At 39.7% G+C, this 10,220-nt stretch overlaps 1 pseudogene; it reads right to left on the reverse strand.

Moving 5' to 3' along the window:
• Positions 1 to 8,635: 8,635 nt before the first annotated feature.
• On the reverse strand, positions 8,636 to 9,330 carry LOC140502357 (casein kinase II subunit beta pseudogene; annotated as a pseudogene).
• Positions 9,331 to 10,220: the final 890 nt, after the last annotated feature.

The following is a 10,220-nucleotide window of genomic DNA, read 5'->3' on the forward strand; positions in this document are numbered from 1 at the left end:
GTCCCATCCAATTAGAAATCTCTGCTCTTATGGTCTCAACTTCATCACTGAACCATTTAACATTCCTTTACACCCCATTTTCAGGCGACCGAGACCATAACAGAGCTGGCCACTAGATGGTGGCTGAAAACCTCCAATCAGACTTCAGGCTGCCCCAGGGCCACCGTAGCCCAAGGTGACTAAGAAACCCAATCCCCTGACGAAACCGAAGCAAAGCCATGCAACATTTATGAGAGAAGTTAATGCAAAACATATTTTACATTTATGTCCAAATAATAGGACTGCAGTGAAGCGAATTTCTCACATGCACACCAGTGCCTTAACCAGAAGACATCTTAAAACAAGAGCCATTCGTTTGGAGTCCCTCGTGGCCTATTATATATTAATAAACTCTTGTGATACTTTATTTTTTAGGGATCCCAATGATTCCATAACTAGGCAAGTAAATGCCATTCTTCCCCCCCCCACCCCCCCCACCACTACAAATGAATGCCTTTAGAAGCAGCTAAAATTAAAATTGCTTTATCATTTTTATGGCAAGTAGCAGGTTTTATTATTTATATTTGTCCCATGGCTAAAAACTATGTTTAGAAGGGCTAGCTGAAATGTAATCTATGCACCAGCTCAGTCTGACAAATTGCTATTAATTGTCTCATGACCAGATTCCAGGGAAAACCCTAAGGACTCCATCGGGGCGTTTCGGTTCATAAAAAGCATGCGCCACCTCGTGGTAGAATTCTTGTGGGATGGAAGAGAATTAAAGAGGCACCTTGTCCTCAGGCTTCTTTTACTAACTCCTTCAAAGCTTGGCCATCACCTCTGCATGGGTATACCCTCTTCTTACAGGAGGAGAGGTTCCTCCATACATTAGTAAGTAGTCTTTGTGAGTTAGAACAAGTTGTGATGATGAACCTCTGCAAACTAAGACAAATTTGTTTTCAATCTACTCTCACTACCTGGTTCACCTTGGGCAAGTCACTTAACTTCCCAGGGCCTCGGTTTCTTTGTCTGTAAAATGAAGAGGATTAGACTAGATAGTTGCTGAAGTTCCTTCCAGTTCTAGAGCCATGCTTCCATGATATAGATTACGTACAGAAGCCTCTCTAATTCTCTGGGTATACATGTGAGCTAGTCCAACCATCCTGGAAAGCAATTTGGAATTAGGCAGAGAAGATGCTTAATAAATATATCCATGTCCTTTGATCTGGAGATTCCTACACTAGGGACATAACCCAATAATATCCTCCTTATATGCACCAAAACACATAGCTGTAGTTTTCATAATGGCAAAGCACTGGAAATGAAGAGGAGGCCATCAATTAGGGGATGGCTAAACAAGTTGTGGTATGCGAATGTATTGGAATACTACTACATTCTAAGAAACAATGGATATGATGAATAGAAGAGAAGCTTAGGAACCAAGGTGAACCAAGGCCAAGTGAAGTAAACAGAACAAGAAAGACAACTAAAAAAGATGAAAAAAAAAGGAAGAAGGGTAAGAGAAGGGGGAGAAAACCTTCCTAAATTTGTCATCCAATAGATACGAACTTCAGGCCACTTCTAGGTCATGCTGAGGAATCAGGGTAGGACTGAAAAATTCCAAAGAAATTTTTCTTTTCAGTTCTACAAGTTATTGTTTTTTTCCTGTTGACAGCTTTAATTTATTTGCTTGTATCTTGAGGGAAATATTCCATGCCCATATTTCACAATGTTGAGTATTGGATAAGAACTGAGTTCAAATCAGAATAAAAATTTAATAGCAGTTACTATGCAAGTCACTTAACCTCTGTCTATTCCAATTCCCTCATCTGTAAATGGGAGATAATAATAGTACCTACCTCCCAGGGCTGTTGTGAGATCAAATGAGAAAATATTTGTAAAGTATTTGCAAATCTTAAAATGCTTTGTAAATATCATCAGTTTTCTACTCTTGTGGGAGTTACATTCCCAAGAAACTGCAAAAATAAAAAAACCAAAAGTTAATACATTGAACCTATGGGAAATAGGGAGTTAGGTTCCTGTCACCACCAAAAACTGTAATCTTTCCCCACAGGCACTAAAAATATACGTTTCTGCATACAATTCTTTATAACAAAACATTCATTCTAATAATGTGCACTTTCCCTAATTCAGTTACCATGAAATAACCCAAAAAATGCAGTACAAAAAATAAAATTGGTAACAAACAGAACATTTTCTCTCACTAGTAATTCCCTAGAATTCTGTAATCTTTTGTGCTAACACCTCAGTTTAAAAGACCACATTGATTTATGCCTATATTCACTTTTTTGATTTTATAGCACTTTGATATTTGCAAAGCACTTTACATTTATTATTTTTTTCATTTACTCCTTACAACAACTCTAACAAGTACTTTTATTATTTTCTTTTTAGAAATGAAGAAATTGAGATCGAAGTTTTAATTGACTTACCCAAGTCATACAACTAAGGAGGGTTGGAGACAGAATTGCACTCAGATCTTCCTGATGCTGTCAAGTACTTTATCTGTTAAACAACTTATGAGCTCCTAATATGTATAAATATATGGCATAAAAAATTATAAAAACCCTTTCCTCCTAACAAACCTTCTTTTTAAAAAAAAACTTTCTATATTCATTCTTCATGATATATTAAATTAACAAAGTACCACAAATACAATTCTTACAACGAAAACATTTTTTAACCTGGATCTTACCTTCTACTGTGTCAGATGATGGCACGAGGCTGCTGTATTGTATGCTATACTGCTGTAAAACTCTCTACTGTGGCTTCTGAAAATCAAGGGAGAGGCTACTGGGACTTAAGCTGCTGCTGTAAGCCAAGTCTGAGAATGGCAAGGCCTCGACATCATCCCTGTCCTTCACAGATGGTGAATGGCATTGTAGATCATGAAGGAAGCACCAGGTTGAAATGATCCATGAGCAATGGCTACTTTATGCACTATCTGAGATCCTTGGGGGTCTTGGAGTATGAAAGCATAGAAGATATTTGACCTTTAGACTACCACTGATGAGGGGATCGGCAGCCTTGATGTCTCTAGTCAGTTGATTGATTATTCCAAGTCATCCTTCAAACTTGGAAAGTATGAGTGGCACAGTTTGGGAAGTTTATTTGTCGTCATCACCTTTGTTGTCCTGAAGACCTTCCTGAGCCATGTCATTTAACTAGTCATTTGTTAGATGCCCCACAGATTTGCACCACTTTTTCCTCTACTGTGCATAGCCCCAAATGTTCTGGGTTCCAATACAAAAAGCAAAAATGAGGTTACTCATGAAGTCATGGGAATGCTTGAAGTCTCAAAAGTTAAACACAGGAATATTGAGTGTTGCTTATTAGGAAGATCTACCCCTCTGCATACATTTTTGATTTCATCTTTTCCTGTCTTCAGCTATCATTGCTACTTTTTCCATAATCCACTATCATTCCCACTTTTTTTCTCATCTTGGATCCTTCCCTAGGTAGTGCAAAAGGGATAGAGTGCTGTTTCTGGAGTCCCCAAATCAGAAAGATCTGAGTTCAAAACCAGTCTCAGACACTTATTGCGTGACCCTAGGCAAGTTATTTAATCTCTATCTGCCTCAGTTTCCTCAGCTGTAAAATGGGGATCATAATAGCACCTACCTCACAGGTTTATTGTGAGGATCAAATGAGCTAATATTTGTAAAGCACTTAACAGAGTGACTGCGTACATAGTAGGTGCTTAGTAAATGCTTATTTCCCTTTCCCCTCTACCTATTGGATCCTTACCTGATGCCTACAGACAGGTGTCTCCTACCCTTAAACAAATAAACAAAAAACCTCATTAGATCATAATATTCTTGCAAGGTATTATCCTACATCTCTCATCTCTTTTTTTGGCTAAATTCCTTGAGAAAGCTCAGGGCAATTTATGCATTCACTTCTTTTTCTCTTTTCCTTCTAAACCATCTGCAATCCAGCTTCCATACTCATGATTCAACTGCAATTGCCCTCTCCAAAGTTACCAATTATCTATTCCTTACCAAATCTAATTGTGTTTTTTCAATATTCATTGTCCTTGACTGCTCTGTAGTCTTTGACACTGTTGACCATCTCTTTCTCTTGGATCCTATCTGCTTTCTAGGTTTATATGATGTATTCTTTCTTGGGACTACTCCTACCTGTCTGACTGCTTTTCAGTCATCATCTAGGTAACACTTACTAACCAGTGGGCAATCCCCAAGGTTCTTTCCTGGCCCTTCTCTTTTCTTTCTATAATATCTCACTTGTTGAGCTCACATAGATTCAGGGATGTTCTTTTTGCAGATATTTCTTAGATCTAGGTATCTAACCATAGTCTCTCTTAAGTGCCAGTCCCACATCACCAATCTCCATTTGGATTTCTCCAACTGGATGTCCTATAGACATCTTAAACTCAATGTGTCCAAAGCTGAATTGATCATCTTTTCCTCAAACCCTTCTTTCTTTGAAATTTCTCAGTTAGTATTGAGGGTACCATCATTCTATTGGTAAGTCAGGCCTGCAGACTTTGTGTCATACTCAACTCACTTTCATTCATCCCACTTAACAAATCATTTGCCAAATCTTGTTTCTACATTTACAACATCTCTTAAGTATGCTCCATTCTCTTCACTCATGCATCTACTACTTATTTCAGGTCCTCATCATGTGTCACCCGGTCCATTGCCAAAACCTTCCAGTTAATCTCTCATCTTTCTCCTTTCCAATCACTCCCTACTTGCCAAGGTTGTTTTTCTAAAGGGTACACCTGGCCATGTCACAATCTCTACCTTCCCCCAATGAGTTTTAGTGACTCCTTATTAAGTCCAAGATCAAATACAAAGTTATCTCTTTGGAATTTATAACTCTTCATAAATTGGACCCTTCTTATCTTTCCATTCTTCTCATACTTAATAATAATATACTAACTAATATTAACATAGTGCTTACCATCTGCCAGGCACTGTGATAAGTGCTTAACAATTATTATCTTATTTGATCTTCATAACAGCCTTGCGAGGTAGGTGATAAACAAAGGTGAAATGACTTGCCCAGGGTCACACAGCTAGCAAATGCCTGAAGCTGGACTGGAATTCAGGTCTTCCTGACTTTAGGCTATGTACTGTGTCTACTGTGCCACCTACTTGCCTCACACTTTATTTCCCTTTGCACATTCGACAAGTCAGCTATGCTGACCAACCCATGTGCTGTTCCCTGAGCATAACACTCCATCTCTTAACTCCTTATCTTTTTACTGACTGTCTCCCATTCAAGGAACGTTCTGTCCCCCTTGCCCCTGTCTGTTAGTTTCTCTGGCTTCCTTCAAGACTTCCCGTCTCTAGGAGACCTTTCATGCTCTCCCAAGCTGCTAGTGCCTCTCCTCCTCATATTATCTTATATCTTATATATGCCTGGTTATGACATGTTATCTCCCCCGTTAGAATTAAGCTCTGTGGGACAGGGACTGGTTATACCTTTCCTTGCATACCTAGAGCTCAGAATAGTGCTAGCATATAGTAAGCACTTAATAAAATGCTCAGTATAATAGATAATGTAAAAATGTAGCATAATATATAACATAGCATACATAACACAACCTAAATATGTGTATGCAGGTGTGCACACATATACAAAACATACGCATAAATATATGTACACACAAATATGTACACACATATATGCATATATACACAAATACATATACGTACATGTATACATATATGTTTGCATGTTTTGTCTTCCATTAGAATGTGTAGCTTCTTGAGGGCAGGGACCATGTGTTTTCCTTTCTTCACATCTCTAGTACTTAGCACAATGTCTGCCACAGTTGGTAATAAATACTTATTGACTGACTAACTAGAAAGTCAAAGAATATATGTCTAGGAACTAAGAGTTGCTATCTAAAGCCAAGGGTGGGGCAGGGGACAAAGGTCCATCTCCTTACCCCTGTTCCTCCCTGTTTCTGTGGTACCACACAGCTAGCCCCTGAGGCGCTCAAGAACTCACCCACAGAGCACTGTTCCCTGCAGCTCTTTTTTGTTTTTGTTTTTTTGGAAGGGAAAAGGCAAGGCAATTGGAGTTAAGTGACTTACCCAAGGTCAGATAGCTAGTAAGTGTCAAGTGTCCAAAGTCGGAGTTCCTGTAACTCTTTACCATCCCTTTGCCTCTCCCAGTCAAGTCCCAGACCTCAGTTTCAACTGGTCCCAGTTATAGTAGAGTTTGTCACATACGCCACAAGAGTAGCAGCAAGATGAGCAATGGACACCAGCTATGCACTACCCAAATGCTTCTCTATTTAGTCTCCCCTCTCTTTCAGCTTTCCAGAATGCAAAAATAGTTACCTGAATGGGTAGAAATTATTTTGTTGTTCAGTGGTGTCTGACTCTTCATGACTCTGGGTTTTCTTTGCAAAGATACTAGAGTAGTTTGCCATTTCCTTCTTCAGCTCACTTTACAGATGAAGAAACTGAGGCAAATAAGGTTAAGTGACCTGCCCAGGGTCATACAGCTAATAAGTGTTGAGGTCAAATTTGAACTCAGATCTTCCTGACTCCAGGCCCAGCACTCTATGCGCTGTGCCACTTAGCTGCTCGAAGACTAGGTCAAGGAAAGAAAGACTAATTCAAATTTAATTAAAGGCCCCAATCCCCACCTTTTTTATTCAAACTTAATGAATCTTCTGATACAATTAGCATTTCATATTTATCTGACTTATCCCTTTATAGCTTTTCAAAGACATATCACAAATTTTGACAAAGTTGATTATCTTTATTTATTTTTCAGTTTTCAACATTCACTTCCCCAAGAATCTGAATTCCAAATTTTCTTCCCATCTCTCCACACTCTCCACCCCAGAAGAGCATGCACCCCATCCATCCCTTCCTCCAGTCTGTCCTCCCTTCTATCACCCCTTTTCTTCCATCCTCCTCCCCTCTCTTTTCCTTTAGGGCACAATAGATTTCTATACCCCATTGCCTGCATATCTTATTTCCCAGTTGCATACAAAAACAATTTTTAACATTAATCGTTAAAGCTTTGAATTCCATATTCTCTCCCTTTCTCCCTCCTCATCCACCCTCATTGAGAAAGCAAGCAATTCAATATAGGTCATGCATATGAAGTCATGCAAAACACTTCCATAGCAGTTATGTTTCGAAAGACTAACCACATTTCCCTCTGTCCTGTCCTGCCCTCCATTTATTCCATTTTCTTCCTTGACTTGTCCCCCAACAACAGTGTTTGCTTCTGATTATCCCTTTCCCCAATTTGCTGTCCCTTCTATTACCTTCCTTCTCCTATCCCCTTCTGCCCTGCCTTCCTTCAGGGTAAAATAGATTTCCATACCCAAATGAGTATGTGTTATTCCCTCCTTACCAAATCCTATGAGAATAAGGCTCCCTTATTCCCTTTCATCTCTCCCCTCTTCCCCTCCATTGCAAAAGCTCTTTCTTGCCTCTTTTTACGTGAGATGATTTGCTACATTCTACCTTTCCCTTTGTCTTATTCCTAGTACATTCCGCTCAACACTAAATTTTATTTTTTAAGTATTCCCGCTTCATATTCAGCTCATTCTATGCCCTCAGTCTATGTATGTATGTATATATGTAGTATACATACCCATTTACATATACATGCCTACACATATAATACATATACATACATACATACCCATACACACCTACATATATATATATATGCATATGTATATATTCCCTTTAACTATTCTAATACTGAAAAAAGTCTCATGAGTTACAAATATCATCTTCCCATGTAGGAATGTAAACAGTTCAGTTTTAATGAGTTCCTTGTGGCTTGTCTTTCCTGTTTATCTTTTCATGTTTCTCTTGAAGCTTATATTTAAAAGTCAAATTTTCTATTCAGCTCTAGTCTTTTCAACATGAATTCTTTGAAGTCTTCTATTTCACTGAAATTCTACTTTTTCCCCTTGAAGTATTACATTCAGTTTTGCTGGGTGATTCTTGATTTTAATCCTCCCTCCTTAGACCCCGGGTATATCATATTCCAAGCCCTTTGACCCCTTAATGTAGAAGCTGCTAAATCCTGTATTATCCTGATTGTATTTCCACAATACTTGAATTGTTTCTTTCTGGATGCTTGTAATATTTTCTCTTTGACCTGGCAACTCTGGAAGTTAACTAGAACATTTCTAGGGATTTTCCTTTTGGGATCTCTTTTAGGAGGAGATTGGGGAATTCTTTCCATTTCTATTTTACTCTCTGGCTCTGGAATAACAGGGCAGTTTTCTTTGATAATTTCTTGGAAGATGATTTCTAGGCTCTTTTTTTGATCATGGTTTTCAGGTAGACAAATAATTTTTAAATTATCTCTCCTGGATCTATTTTCCAGGTCACTTGTTTTTCCAATGGGATATTTCACATTGTCTTCTATTTTTTTCATTCTTTTGGTTTTGTTTTATAATTTCTTGATTTCTCATAAAGTCATAAGCTTCCATCTGCTCCATTCTAATTTTTTTTACCTTTTCCTCCACTTTATTTCATACTCCCACCACACCACCACAATAATAACTTCTTAATTTAAAAATTTAAAACTACTAGGGGTTCTAGAAAGGTGTGTATCTACTGGAAGGAGGGGGAACAGTGTCACAACCTGAGGTGTTGGGGGGGGAGGAGACAAGTCAGTGGATGGTCTTGACAGGGCTCTTGAATTTGCTGGCTCCCTTAAGCTGCAGTTGATAGGCCATAGGGTGGATCTTGAAACCATCTGGCCTGGGCACAAATTGTTTGGCAGGCCATTTGGGCCTGTACTCAGGATGCACAATGAAGAGCATGTGGAGAAAGCCAGTGCCAAAGTAAGCACCAACTCTGTGGTGATATCTGGACAAGTAAACATCCATGCACTTGGGGCAGTACAACTTCACCATGGCCTCACCTGGTATATCTGACAGTCCAATGGGCAACATGGGCTGGTTTTCACAATATATATGCAGACAATAGCCGAAGTCTCCCTGCTGGTATTTTTCCAACGTCTGGATGATGCCATGGTTTGTTGAGGATGAAGCAGGCATGAATCAGTCCATACAGCAACTCGTCTCCCTGCTTGATCAGGTCACTCTGGTTGGTGTTGCCCTCCAACTCCTCATCAGGTTCCTAGTTGAGAAACATGTCTAGTGCCTGCCTATATTGGGGCACCTGTTTGTTGAGCCCTGTGAGGCTGAACTTGTCTTGGATATAGTTTTCATCCACCTCACAGAAGAATTCATTGCCTCAAAGCCCTCAGAACCATGAGATCCATGATACTTCCTCTGAGCTACTCATCTTTATGTCAGCTACCAGGCCAGGGCTGGGCATGGAGAGGGAGAGGTTGCTCCCAAGAGCAGCTCCGTTCTTATTTTTAAAGAACTATTTTCTTCAGTGAGCTTCCGGACCTTCTTTTCCATTTGGCCAATTATGCTTTTTAAGGCATTCTTCTCCTCATTGGCTTTTTGAACCTCTTTTGCCATTTGGGTTAGTCTATTTTTAAAGGTATTATTTTCTACAGCATTTTTTTGGGTCTCCTTTAGCAAGAAGTTGTCTTGTTTTTTATGATTTTCTTTTCCTCCACCTCTCTTACTTGATTTTTAAAATCCTTTTTGATCTCTTCCATGGCCTGAGATCATTTCATATTTTTTTTTTGGAGGCTTTGGCTGTAGGAGCCTTGACTGTGCTGTCTTCCTCCAGTTGTATGCTGCTGTCTTCCACCGGTTGTATGCTTTGGTCTTCCTCATCCAAAAGGATGGGAAAAAATACCTTTTCACCAAGAAAGTGACCTTCTATGGTCTTATGTTTTTTCCCCTTTTGGGGCATTTCCCCAGGCAATTATTTGACTTTCAAGCCATTTGTCAAGTGGAGGGTATACTACCTCAGGCTTCAAAGGTTTTGTGCAGCTGTTCTCTGAGATATCTCTAGGAACCTATAAGTTCTCAGTTCCTCCAAAGTGGCATAGTCAAGGGAGAGGTGTTTATTCCTCTCCTGGTCTGTGCTCTCATTTGTGAGCAATCACCCATACTCTTTTCTGCCCTGGAAATGCAAGTAGGATTCCTTCTCCACCGCCACCACCAACTCCACCACACCAGCGCTCCTTCTCACTCCAGGACCGTCACTCAGGGCTGAGGACCCACATCAGCTGCTCTATTCCCCCACTGTCTGTAGGCCAAGAGCTCCAGAAGCAACTGCTGCTGTGGCAGTGGCCACAGTCACCTTGGAGCTGGGACCTGACCACAC

This window comes from Notamacropus eugenii, chromosome 4 (assembly GCF_028372415.1).
Source record: "Notamacropus eugenii isolate mMacEug1 chromosome 4, mMacEug1.pri_v2, whole genome shotgun sequence".
Lineage (NCBI taxonomy): Eukaryota > Metazoa > Chordata > Mammalia > Diprotodontia > Macropodidae > Notamacropus > Notamacropus eugenii.